This window comes from Humulus lupulus, chromosome 2 (genome assembly GCF_963169125.1).
Source record: "Humulus lupulus chromosome 2, drHumLupu1.1, whole genome shotgun sequence".
Taxonomy (NCBI): Eukaryota; Viridiplantae; Streptophyta; class Magnoliopsida; order Rosales; family Cannabaceae; genus Humulus; species Humulus lupulus.
Window position 1 is genome coordinate 21402251 of NC_084794.1, and position 13897 is coordinate 21416147.

Below are 13897 nucleotides of genomic sequence, written 5' to 3' on the forward strand. Positions count from 1 at the left end.
AATTATATTAATTTATTTTAAGAATTGTGAGTTAAATTTTTTAGCATTTATTAGTTGGTATTCAAATTCTAATAATTATCTTTGATATAATTTTGTGTAAAGTATTGTTAAAAAGTATATAAAAGCATCTAAAACTATAATTTAAACAAAAAAATGTATTTGGATTGGTGATAAGTCCATTGATTGATAAAGAGAAGGTGATTGTAGAGGAAACAATAACAGAATGAAAATGAATCTCATATATTGATCAGCTAGAGACAAAGCTCTTATATATATATATATACAAGTGATAACTGATAACAGATACAGCTGTACAATAACATAAATGGTTACAATATGTAACTAACTAACATACTAAGAACAGCTCATCTAACCCCCCCCCCCCCCCCCCCCCCCCCTCAAACTGAGCGTGGCTAAGGAGACCAAACTGAGTTTGTCTCGTAAGAATAAGAACCGTGTATGAGAAAGTGGTTTGGTCAGTAAATCTGCTATTTGGTCTTGAGCTGGAGTATGCTTCACACAGAGCTGTTTGTTCAGAATGCGTTCACGGACAAAATACAAGTCCAATTCTATGTGTTTGGTCCTGGAATGCAATACAGGATTAGCAGACATAAGCACAGTACTTTGGTTATCACACCAAATGGTAGGAGGAGATGAGTTTGAAATTCCAACTTCAGAAAGTAAAGATTGGATCCAAACAATTTCGGCAGTAGCATTGGCAAGACTTCTATATTCAGCTTCAGTGCTGGACCTTGAGACAGTCTTCTATTTCTTTGAGGACCATGAAACCAAGTTAGGACCAAGATAAACACAAAAGCCTGAGGTAGACCGACGATCATCAGGATCGGATGCCCAATCTGCATCACAGAACCCAGTAACTTGAAGAACAGAAGCAGGCTTTAAAACCAAACCATAATCCAGGGTACCTTTCAAGTACCTGAGGATTTTTTTCACCACTTTCCAGTGAGACTCAAGAGGAGTTTGCATAAATTGAGAAACTTTGTTAACAGCATAAGAAATTTCGGGTCTAGTGATTGTCACATACTGAAGAGCACCAACCAAACTTCTGAAAAAATGAGGTTCAGCTACTGGATCACTACCAAAAGCAGATAGCTTTTCACCACCAATCATAGGAGTGGGAAGAGAGTTAGCAAACTGCATTTTGGCCTTGCATAAGAGATCCATAATATACTTCTTTTGGCACAAATGAAGTCCCTGAGTAGTGTGCTGAACTTGAATTCCCAAGAAGTAGTCAATAGGTCCAAGATCTTTAAGAGCAAAAGAAGCAAGTAAACTAGATATTAGAGTGGAGATAGCAGATGAAGAACTCCCTGTGACCAAGATATCATCGACATAAACCAGTACAAAAGTGGTGTGAGATGCAGTAACACGTATGAACAAAGACTGATATGACTTAGCACTTACAAAACCCAGGGAAAACAGAGCATTTCTAAATTTCTCAAACCAAGCTCGTGGAGCTTGTCGCAAACCATAAATAGCCTTGTGAAGTTTACAAACCAACGGAGGATCAGACGTTGTAGTGAAATCAGGAGGTTGGGCCATGAAAACCTCTTCATGTAGCTCACCATTAAGGAAGGCATTATTGACATCTAATTGCCTTATGCACCAATTACTAGAAAGAGTAAGAGTTAAGACAATTCGAATTGTAGTTGGTTTAATAACTGGGCTGAAAGTTTCTGTAAAATCAAAACCATATTGCTGAAGAAAACCTTTAGCTACTAACATTGCTTTGTACTTAGCAACAGTCCCATCTGGATGTTCTTTGAGCTTAAAGACCCACTTACAACCAATAGCTTTTCTCCCATGAGGTAGAGGCATTAAAGTCCAAGTTCCTTTTTTGTTCAACGCATGAATTTCATTTTGCATAGCCGACTGCCATTGAGGGTGTTGTAGAGCTTCAGTAACAGTAAGAGGTTCCTTGGATGCCATGAACACCTTTGGTTTATATACACCAACTTTGGCCCGAGTAACCATTTGATGAGTGTTGGTAGGTTGTTGCACAATGGGAGCAGATGAAATAGTTGGAGATGAGGAAGGTGAGATGGGTAAAGTAGAGGAGTTACTGGGGGTACCCGTGGGAAGTATATGTGATGGAGAGGGAGAAGAAATAGATCCTAAGGGAGATATATGTGTCTGAGAAGTAGACAGAGATTGAGAAGAGGACATGGATGGTGATGCATGAACAGGATGATGAGACACTACAGGAATAGTAGCTGACAACGATGGAACTCTTGACTCAACAGTAGGAAAAGAGGAGGAGTTAGAAGACTCAGCAAAAGGAAATGAGTATTCATTAAAGAGTACATCTCTTGAAATATAAATTCGTCCTGTAGAAGACAAACACTTATAACCTTTATGTTGTAAACTGTACCGCAAGAAAGTACACTGTTCAGACCGAAACTCTAGTTTATTTTTATTGTAGGGCTTAGTGTTAGGAAAACAAGCACAACCAAATACTCTTAAAGCATTGTAGTCAGGGTCCTTTTTGAACAAGAGCTGAAGTGGTGTAGCATTTTTTTTAACAGATGAAGGAAGCCTATTGATAATAAAGGCAGCAGTACGAACTGCTTCATCCCAAAACTATAACGGCATGGAAGCCTGAGCAAGAAGAGTTAGTGCAGACTCAACTAAATGCCTATGTTTCCTCTCAGCCACACCATTATGTTGATGAGTGGTTGGACAGGAGAGACGATGGTTTATACCATAGTCAAGGAGATATGATTTAAATGCTTGAAACTCACCCCCCCCCCCCCCCCCCCCCAATCAGATTGTAAAGACTTAATGCTACATTCAAATTGTTTTTCAACTTGGGTACGAAAATTAATGAAAGTTTGCAATGCCTCAGACTTATTTTTCAGCATAAACACCCACGTGTACCTGGAAAAAGCATCAACAAAATGAATATAATAACGATATCCATTGGAAGAGAGTATTGGGGAGGGTCCCCAAAGGTCAGAGTGAACAAGTTCCAATGGTTTAGTGTAAATTGTATCAGATGTAGTAAATGGGAACTTATGAATTTTTCCTTTGCAGCAGGCAGTACAAAAATCACTAAAAGTTTTATTACCACTGGAAACATTACAAAATGACATGATGGATTTAACAATTTTGGCAGAGGGGTGAGCTAAACGACTTTGCCACAGTGAAAAAATGCTTGGTACAGTGGAATTGCTCGACTGAGCATGATTTATTGAGCAAGAAACATCAGAAAGAAATGTCTCAGAATTGGAGACTCTGGAAGGAACCTTCAGCTAGGATGGATCAATGACATAGAGACCATTATGAAGATGTCCTTCCATGAGAACTTCCTTAGAAGCCTGATCTTTGACAAGGAAATGGTTAGGATAGAACTCAAAATAGGCATCATTATCTAGAGAAAACTGAGACACACTAATCAGATTTTTAGTGATTTGTGGGACATGAAGCATACGATTGAGAGTGAGAATTTTAGGGGAAAAATGAGTTTGGAAGGAAAGCTTACCAACATTCTGAATGGGAAGGCCCATGCCATCACCCATGTGAACTTGTTCTGAGCCATAGTAAGGTTCCTTCTGAGGGAAATTAGACTCAACCGCAGTACAATGACTGGTTGCACCTGAATCAGGATACCAAGCTGGATCAACAACAGTATCAGATGTTGCCAAATTAGCTGATTGTTTGTCTACATTAGCAGCACCAACACCAGGGAAGTCCATGTTGAACCTCTGATAGCATCTAGACGCTATGTGACCAAGCTTTGACCCGGCCTGAATTATTCGAAGGAAAGAAAATGTGGGCTGGGCCGGGCCGGCCCACATTTACAGCTCTACTCCAAACTGTGATATTCAACCTTTTAAACCCAACTATACAGTAAACAACGTAAAAATTGATTGGGTTTTTCAATTTCGTTGTAGTTGGTGGAAATTGATCCTTAGATGACCCATAAAAGAGCTTTGATAAATCATCATTTGTTATTATACCACCACCACAAATTTGTTACTTGGGGTGTCCCCTACAAGCATGGGACGTCACTTCGCAGGAAAGCAACATCTCATGCTTGGTTGGTCCAACATGGTAAGTCGTTTTATAATTAATGATCAAATTGACGTACCATGTTTGTCTTTAACACTTGTGGGATGTCGGTTATGTTTTAATCGATTTTTGGAAACATGTTATGATGGTTTATATTGAACTGACTTCTCATGACTGGCGTCTGAGGTCCAAATTGTAGTGCGTAGTAAAATTATTTGTTGAATATCAAGTTTTCATTTATTTTTCTCACATTGTTACATTTAATTAATTGTCAAATTGTATACTTGTAGGTTTCCATTTGATCTTATCTCTAAAATTTGGGTTATACATGTTTTTTACTATTTTTAGGTGGGTGTGAATTCTAATAATTTTGATTATATGTGATAAATATCAACTCGATCTTCTAATAAAATCGTTTTTGTTATATCAACTCGATCGTTCGTAATCATTCAATAGGGGAATAGTCGTGGAAACACTGAAAAATGGAAAACTTTCCATTAGAATTAGTATTCAAATGTTTAAATTGCAAACCTAATATTGAATGGAACTTGGCATATTCCAAACGGGTTGCAAGTAAAACATAGTTACATACTATAAGTAATTAAAAATATTGATGAATTTATAAAAGTGTACCAAATCTTACCCATTTAGTTACTTGTATGATAATTATTTTTAAAATACCATCTTTTTAAATATTTTAAGAAATATCATAAATGATAAATTATTTTGAAAAATACCATTCTATATTTTAGGCCTGGTTCTGTATTCAAAAACCAAACAAAAAAGATTTACATGTATTTATGTAACTCCTTACGTTTTTTGTATGCATTGGAGCAGTGTTCTTAGCCCAACCAAATTTATAGCAAGTGACATGTTTTGCCAAATAATACCAACCAACCACTTCAGTAGAGAGACTGATCAAAGGTCTTGATATAAACACAATTCAGCAAGCCCACACAGTTTGAGACTTATTTTTTATATTTTGATCCTCCACATCTCTGTATCAGTATCTACTTCTGTTATAACGTTCTTAGCCCGAGAAATACACAATTATATATTAAACACATCATCAACATAGTTCTTGATGCATATATAACCAACTATATATAAACTCATTTGTAATTAGGCGGCTTTATATGTGTTCATATATAACCAAATAGTCATTCCATAAATCCAAACGTCATATTTATCTCAAATGAAATGACTAATAGAAATTGTACGATGCTGATTTTAATTATAGAGGGACACCGAAGCACATGTATATGTATGTATATGATTGTCTTGTTAAGATCCTTATACGAATTTGACAGGAAAGAGGTACCATCCCATGGGGTCAAGTACCTGTTTCGTTACTATGATTCAAGGCACATGTACCTAACAGAAAAAGAGATACTAAGATTCCATGGGGCAAAGTACTTGTTTAGCTGCTATCAAGGGCACATTGGAAGTTAAGTGAGACAAATCATTATCATCATCAAACAACGTGTATCTTTAAACCAAAGCTAGCTAACCCAAACCCTTAAATTACGTTGGGGTCATTGAAGAGAATGTTTAACGTGTCAACTTAAGCATATAATACTCTCAATGTGGAAATTCCACTGATACCGTACGTGTGGAAGTAATTACATGCATAAGGGCATAATAATAATGCATAAGTTGTCGTAGTATGAAATGAATGACCCTGCCCCTGCCGTGTCTACTGCGTTTTCTTAATAATTATTAACTTTCAAACTTTTATATATGTCATGATCAAAATCGCCATTCGTCCACGCAGTTGCATAATATTGATTCGACTATTGAGCGTATGAATTTGCCAAAGCCCCAGTATAACCATAACAAGCTTGGCAGTATGACACCCCATACTTCAAATATCCTTGCTGGCTCATCACTATCACTGTCACTAGTATGGGCTACTTTGATCACTTCATCATTCTACCCAATTTGGATAACTCCATTATTTTCTTATTAGTAAAAGCTTCTCATTATGAATCACCATCACCGGCTCCTTCACCAAACAGTAACATCATTGATCTCGAAGAACCACAACTGAATTCTCTGTTTCAAGCCAATTGGTGTAAGGACAAACTTCTCTACCACAGAAACCAACAATATTTTTGCAACCAGTTTGGTATCACTTGCGACTATGCTCGCCACAATATTCGTATCGATCAATCTTATTTTGATGACATGTACTATGGGAGAGAAAGAACACTCCAGAACTTCAGTGCGTCTTGTAAGAATTAATATGAAAGTAGACATATGAACAATTCTATATACATGTAGGCGGAATTAATATATAGAATGAACATATACAAAAAAAAGATCGAATATTGTATACCTCCAGCCATTGCTATTGATAACCTCGATCTAGCTTTAAGATCTACAAAAGAAAAGAAACAGAAGTTAGAACGAGTACACGGGCTTCCAAGCTCTCACTAACTATTTTAGATGAAGTTACTGAAAGTCAGAATGAGCAGCGAGCTTGGGGACCGGTACTCTATATTTATAGAGTGAGACCTACCATCAGAGTATCTGCCACAGATTGAGATATTTCATCAATCAGTTGGGATATGAAAAATCGGGTAACAACAAAATCAGGTAACAAACAATGTTGACCATTAATTAGAATATTTTGTCAATAAATTAAATATTGACTTTAATATATTAAATCAATTAGTTGATTTTATATACCAAACAAATAATATTCTAACATTCTCCCACTTGGTCAGCATTTAAATTAATGTATTACTTAAGCCCGACGATCATCCTTGTTAGGTAATAAACACATGAATCATGGCGATAGGTCCTCTTTTTATGACGAGTATTATCTTCCATGTATTACAATATATTTATTACATAACAATGTAATTTATGTGGCTATGTACTTAAACGAATAAACCTTATGTTTATTCAGGTCCTATGAAGATAAAATTTTCTCAAATAAATATTAAGATGCGCATAAACATGAGAAAACATCAAAATAAGAGTTTCATTGATAAAAACTTCAGTTTGTACAATAAATTTACATAAGGGAACCAAGTCCCATGTTCACTACATGATCCTTGAATTTATGAGGTGGCAAGCCTTTCGTCATAGGATCATCAATCATCAATTCAGTGCTAATGTGTTGAATGACCGCTTTATTTTCTTTAACACGTTCTCTCACAGCTAAGTACTTGATGTCGATGTGCTTGCTTCGACTACCACTCTTGTTGTTCTTAGCCATGAATACAGCAGCTGAATTGTCGCAGAACATTCTCAATGGCCTAGATATTGAATCTACAACTCTAAGGCCTGAAATGAAACTCTTTAGCCATACACCATGAGATGTAGCCTCAAAACACGAAACGAACTCGGCTTCCATAGTAGAAGTAGCAGTCAAGGTCTGTTTGTTACTCCTCCATGATATAGCTCCACCGGCAAACATAAACACGTAACCAGAAGTTGATTTACGTGAATCAGTATAACCAGCAAAGTCTGAATCTGAGTAGCCAACTACTTCCAGGTTGTCGGTTCGTCTGAACATGAGTTTGTAATCCTTAGTACCCTGAAGATACCTCATAACTTTCTTTGCAGCTTTCCAGTGGTCTAATCCCGGGTTACTCTGAAATCTTCCTAGCATTTCGACAGCAAAGGCAATGTCGGGTCGTGTGCACACCTGAGCATACATCAAGCTTCCAACAGCAGAAGCATATGGGATGTTCTTCATTTCTTCCTTTTCAAAATCATTCTTTGGACACTGGCTCAAATTTAATTTATCACCCTTAACGATAGGAGCAACACTTGGTGAACAATCTTTCATCCGAAATCTCTCTAAAACTTTGTTAATGTAGGTTTCTTGAGATAGACCTAAGATACCTTTGAATCTATCTCGATGGATCTTAATGCCAATGACATAAGACGCATCACCCATATCCTTCATCTCAAAGTTCTTTGAGAGAAATTGCTTCACCTCATGTAGCATGCCCTTATCATTGGTTGCAAGAAGAATATCGTCCACATATAAAACAAGAAAACAAATCTTACTCCCACTGACCTTCTGGTAAATACAATGATCCATGACATTCTCTTCAAATCCAAAAGAAGAGATGACATCATGGAATTTTAAATACCATTGGCGGGACGCTTGTTTTAAACCATAGATGGACTTCTTAAGCTTGCACACCAAATGCTCACCATCACTAGAGGAGAATCCTTCTGGTTGTTTCATGTATACCTCCTCCTCTAGGTCACCATTTAGGAAGGCAGTTTTCACATCCATCTGCTGTAGCTCTAAATCGAAATGAGCAACTAATGCCAGGATAACTCTGAGGGAATCTTTCTTAGATACCGGAGAAAAGGTCTCCATGTAGTCAATTCCTTCTTTTTGAGTGAATCCCTTAGCAACGAGTCTCGCTTTGTGTCTCTCAATGTTGCCTAATGAGTCTTTCTTTGTTTTGAAGACCCATTTACACCCAATAGCCCTCGCCCCATTAGGCAACTCAACAAGATCCCAGACTCCGTTGCTTTTCATAGAATTCATTTCTTCATTCATGGCATTGTACCACAGTTTCGATTATTTGCTATTCATAGCTTGTGAAAACGTTTCTAGATCATTTTCGGCTCCAATATTGTAGTCAGATTCTTGCAAATACACAATGTAGTCACTAGGTATCGCCGATTTTATTGTCCTAGTGGATCTTCTTAAGGCTACAACAGCAGGCTCTTGAGGAGCGGGTGGTTCAGCTTGTTGTTCAACAATTATAGGCAACTCTTGAACAACTTGATCCATTTGAACTTCATCATCGACTTGTGGATCTTCAACAATTGGCTGTGGTGGTTCAACATCCATTTGGACTGCAGGGGTGTTATCGACCACAATCAATCTTGCTCTTGAGGTGGAGGATTCTGAAGGATCTTTCTCAGAACCTAAGTCCTTGGATTGATCACTCCCACTAATCAAGGCATTTTCAAGAAATTTTGCATTCCTTGATTCCACAATCCTAGTGCTATGAGATGGACAATAAAACTTGTAACCTTTAGACCTTTCAGTGTAACCAATAAAGTATCCACTTATGGTCCTTGGGTCCAGTTTCTTTTCTTGTGGATTGTATACCCTAACTTCAGATGGGCATCCCCAAATGCGTACATGTTGCAAACTCGGTTTCCAACCTTTCCATAATTCAAAAGGAGTTTTGGAGACTGCCTTGGTTGGAACTCGATTAAATATGTACACGGATGTCTTTAGAGCTTCAGTCCACAAGGATTTAGGAAGTTTAGGGTTGCTGCTAAGCATACTTCGCACCATGTCCATCAATGTTCGGTTTCTCCTTTCTGCAACACCATTTTGCTCGGGTGTACTGGGCATGGTATATTGGGGAACAATCCCATTTTCTTGAAGAAACTTTGCAAAAGGACCAGGTGCTTGTCCATCTTCAGTGTATCTACCATAATATTCTCCACCTCTATCTGATCTCACTATCTTAATTTGCTTGTTGCATTGTTTCTCTACTTCAACTTTAAATATCTTAAAGGCATCTAACGCTTCGCTTTTGTTATGAAGTAAGTAGATATACATGTAGCGTGAGTAATCATCTATGAAAGAGATGAAGTATTTCTGACCATATGAGTCCATGTCTGGACTACATATATTAGTATGTATGATTTCTAATAGGTCGGAACTCCTATGGACACCACTTTTCTTAGACTTGGAGGTATGCTTTCCCTTAATGCAATCCACACAAGTATCAAAATCAGTAAAATCTAAGGTATTGAGTACCCCATCATTTACTAACCTTCTAATTCTATCAATAGAGATATGTCTCAATCTCCGGTGCCATAATGTGGAGGAATTCTCATTCATAACACATCTTTTATTGCCAGCGTGAACGTGCACAGTATTATAAGCGGTATTGTTTTGTAAATTAAGGCAGTAAAGACCATCAGACAAAATACCATTTCCAACACATTCAGATTTATTATAGAAATTAAAAGATTTGTCTGAAAATGTAAAGGAAAAACCAAAAGGTACAAGTCTTGAAACGGAAATCAAGTTTCTAGAGAAACTTGGTACATAAAATGTCTTTTCTAACTTTAAAACAAAACCGCTACTTAAAACTAAATGGCACGTTCCTATAGCCTCCACATGTGAGCCCATCTTGTTTCTAGATAAGATGCTTTGCTCACTTCCCACTGGCTTCCTTAGGTTTTGTAAACCCTGCAAGGAATTTGAAATGTGAATTGTCGATCCAGAATCAATCCACCATGTGTCAATATTAACATTAGCCATATTAGATTCATAACATACGAATGAAATTGGATTACCTTTGTCGTCCATCCATTTCTTGGACTTGGCGCATTCCTTTTTCGCATGTCCCTTCTTTTTGCAGAAGAAACATTTGATGGAATTCTTCTTTGTATCGCCTTAGGGAGGCACTTTATTTTTCCCCTTCTCCTTCTTGGATGGTTTGCATTTCTTGCCTTGGGTGGCCATGTGAGCACTTTCACCTTGTTCCTGCAGAAGCCTTGCTTCTTCTTGAGCACACATGGTTATCAGTTCATTGATACTCCATTTGTCCTTATGTGTGTTGTAGGAAATTTTGAAAGGCCCATATTGAGGTGGAAGATGGTTAAGAATGTAGTGGACAAGGAAGGTTTCAGGAATGACTACATCGAGTTTCTTCAGTTGAGCAGAAATGTCCCTCATCTTTGAAATATGTTCTCTAACTTCTTTGACACCAGTGAGTTTTGTGGATGAGAACTGGTGGATGAGGTTGTTGTAAAGTGGTTTGTCTGAAGTGTCGAACTGCTCATCGATCAGTTTGATCAAGTCTTTGACTTTCTCAGGTTGCTCCACCGATCCACGCATTCCCAGAGGGATCTTGGACATGATGAACATGATGCTAAGGCGATTGGACCGCTCCCATTTCTCATATAGTGCGATCTGAGCAGCAGTGCTAGTCGCAGTGATTGCAGCGAGTTCGTCCTTCCTTATTGCGTAGTCCATGTCGGCGCAGCCTAAATGAAGAAGAACTCGTTCCTTCCAGATTTTGAAATTATCACCCCTAAGCTCAGGTATTTCGGTAAGGATTTCAGCAAAACTAGAGGATGATGAAGAAGCTGCATGAATAGGATTACAAACTTAGATTTAGAAGATTGAGGCTTAATGAAGTCATGTTTTACCAATGTATAACATGCTGAAGAATGAAATTTTATTAAACAAAAATTGCCTGTGGGCTAAATTTTTAATATAATAAAATTGGATGTAAAGGATGATAGATTATTCAAACGAATTATTTGGGATAAAGTAAGGTTTGATACTTCTATCTTTATTAAACTTTATGATAAAACTATTAAATTAATTATCATAACTCATGTGGGTAAATTAAGAAAATTAATTTAATATATTATCCTAATTAATTATATAAATATAATAAAATCCCTGTGGGGTAAAATTGTTATATTTATATAATCAATCACAATTTTGTCCATTATGTGATCCTTTCAAATTAATATATAATTTTATATAATTAAAGATGCTGTGGCTACTCCATAATTATGTAAAATTATATGGTTCAGTAGACATTATGTTTTAGGCTCTAGGAAGACCTAAGAACAATTTCGTTATAACATAATAGGCAATCACAGAGAGTAGTGCTCCTAGTGTGGTCGTCCGAAGATCATTAAAAACCGTTCTAGATTTGAGCATTTGTCTCAGTTTCATGCGTTCTTATGTCAACCACAAAATTGTTTATGAATTATTCATAATTTTATTCACCCTAAATGTTTTATGAATAAATTATGAAGATTAATGTGCTAAATATTATTCAACCTATCTTAATGTTTTGAATATAATCTAAATATATCTAACACAATAATGGAATATATATAATGTATTTAAAATTATAAAGGCATACATATAAAATTAAAGATAATTATACTCAAAATAAATTTTGCATGAATAAGAACAAAATAATCATACAAATTAGTATAATTAATTATATGTACGAAAATACAATAATTCCATATATATACTTAATGGCAGAAAAAATCATGCTTAATAAGACAATAACATCATTTACTGATTTCGTGAATTAATGAAATAATTGCACAAACTTAATTGTAAAAATTTATTACATTCTTAAAATAGCACAATTATTTAATATTGCATGAATAAAAGAAATATACCATACACCAAAATCAAGTAAGTGCACATTTTAATTAATTTCCAAATATATAATTTACCAAAATTATATGTTTTAATTAAATTGGCAAGATAAAATTTATTGTCCAAATTGGTTCGAAATTCATGTCTAAAGAGATTCATGACGTTAGATTGATTAAACAATAACAAAAAATCGAACTTTAATATCAAAATTGTTTTTGGCCATAACCGGGTACATGAAGGTTGCAAAACTGATTTTGGATTCTCAAAACTTGATTTGGAAACATAGATCATTAGAAAAAATAATCTGAAGGATTTCTAATGGTACTTATGTGGAAAATTAGTTTTGAAACAAAAAATCAAAAAAATATGAGACATTAAAACTCTCTATCAAAATAAAAATAAAAAATAAAAAATTATGAATATGGCCCTCAAACAATATATAAAACTATATACACGAATATATAATATATGTGTATAGATGAATACATAGGCACATCTATAAATCATAAAAAAAAATATGTATAATTTGTTTATATTGCCAAAATATGTTAGATATAACATATATGTAAACACAAAACAATACAAAAACAATAAAATTACCAAAAGAAATTTTGTTAAATGTAGGCCAACAAAAAAAACGTAGATATATGTATATATATATATGAATATGAACATGAAGGCATATATAAATCAAATAAATATATATGTAGATAAAATTAGCAAGGCAGAGATGTAGACTGGCTCTGATACCAAATGTAAGAATTAATATGAAAGTAGACATATGAACAATTCTATATACATGTAGGCGGAATTAATATATAGAATGAACATATACAAAAAAAGATCGAATATTGTATACCTCCAGCCATTGCTATTGATAACCTCGATCTAGCTTTAGATCTACAAAAGAAAAGAAACAGAAGTTAGAACGAGTACACGGGCTTTCAAGCTCTCACTAACTCTTTTAGATGGAGTTACTGAAAGTCAGAATGAGCAGCGAGCTTGGGGACCGGTACTCTATATTTATAGAGTGAGACCTACCATCAGAGTCTCTGCCACAGATTGAGATATTTCCTCAATCAGTTGGGATATGAAAAATCGGGTAACAACAAAATCAGGTAACAAACAATGTTGACCATTAATTAGAATATTTTGTCAATAAATTAAATATTGACTTTAATATATTAAATTAATTAGTTGATTTTATATACCAAACAAATAATATTCTAACATTTGCTTTCCACATTTAGCTCATCTGGATCTTTCATCGGTAGGACTCGTGGGGATTATTCCACTGGAGATAGGTGATCTTACAAAGCTCACCTACCTTGACCTTTCCAACAATGTTCTCACCGTTGAGTTACCTCTTTCACTAGTCAAGCTTTCTCAATTAAAGGCACTTGATCTTAGTAATAATACACTCAGTGGCGCCCTTCGTCAAGAACTTGGCAACTTGATGAATCTAGAAAAATTGTCTGTTTCCCGCAACAAATTAAATGGCTTCATCCTATTAGAATTTCAAAATTTGATGGAATTGACAATTTTGAACCTAAGTTTTAACAATCTCACCGGTCCAATTTTTCCATCTTTGATTGCTTTAGATAGGATTTCCGTTCTTTACTTAAATTCAAATCAAATTAATGGTTCGATACATGCGATTGAAATCTATCCGAATTGAATATTTTGGACCTATCAAATAACAATATATCAGGAAACATA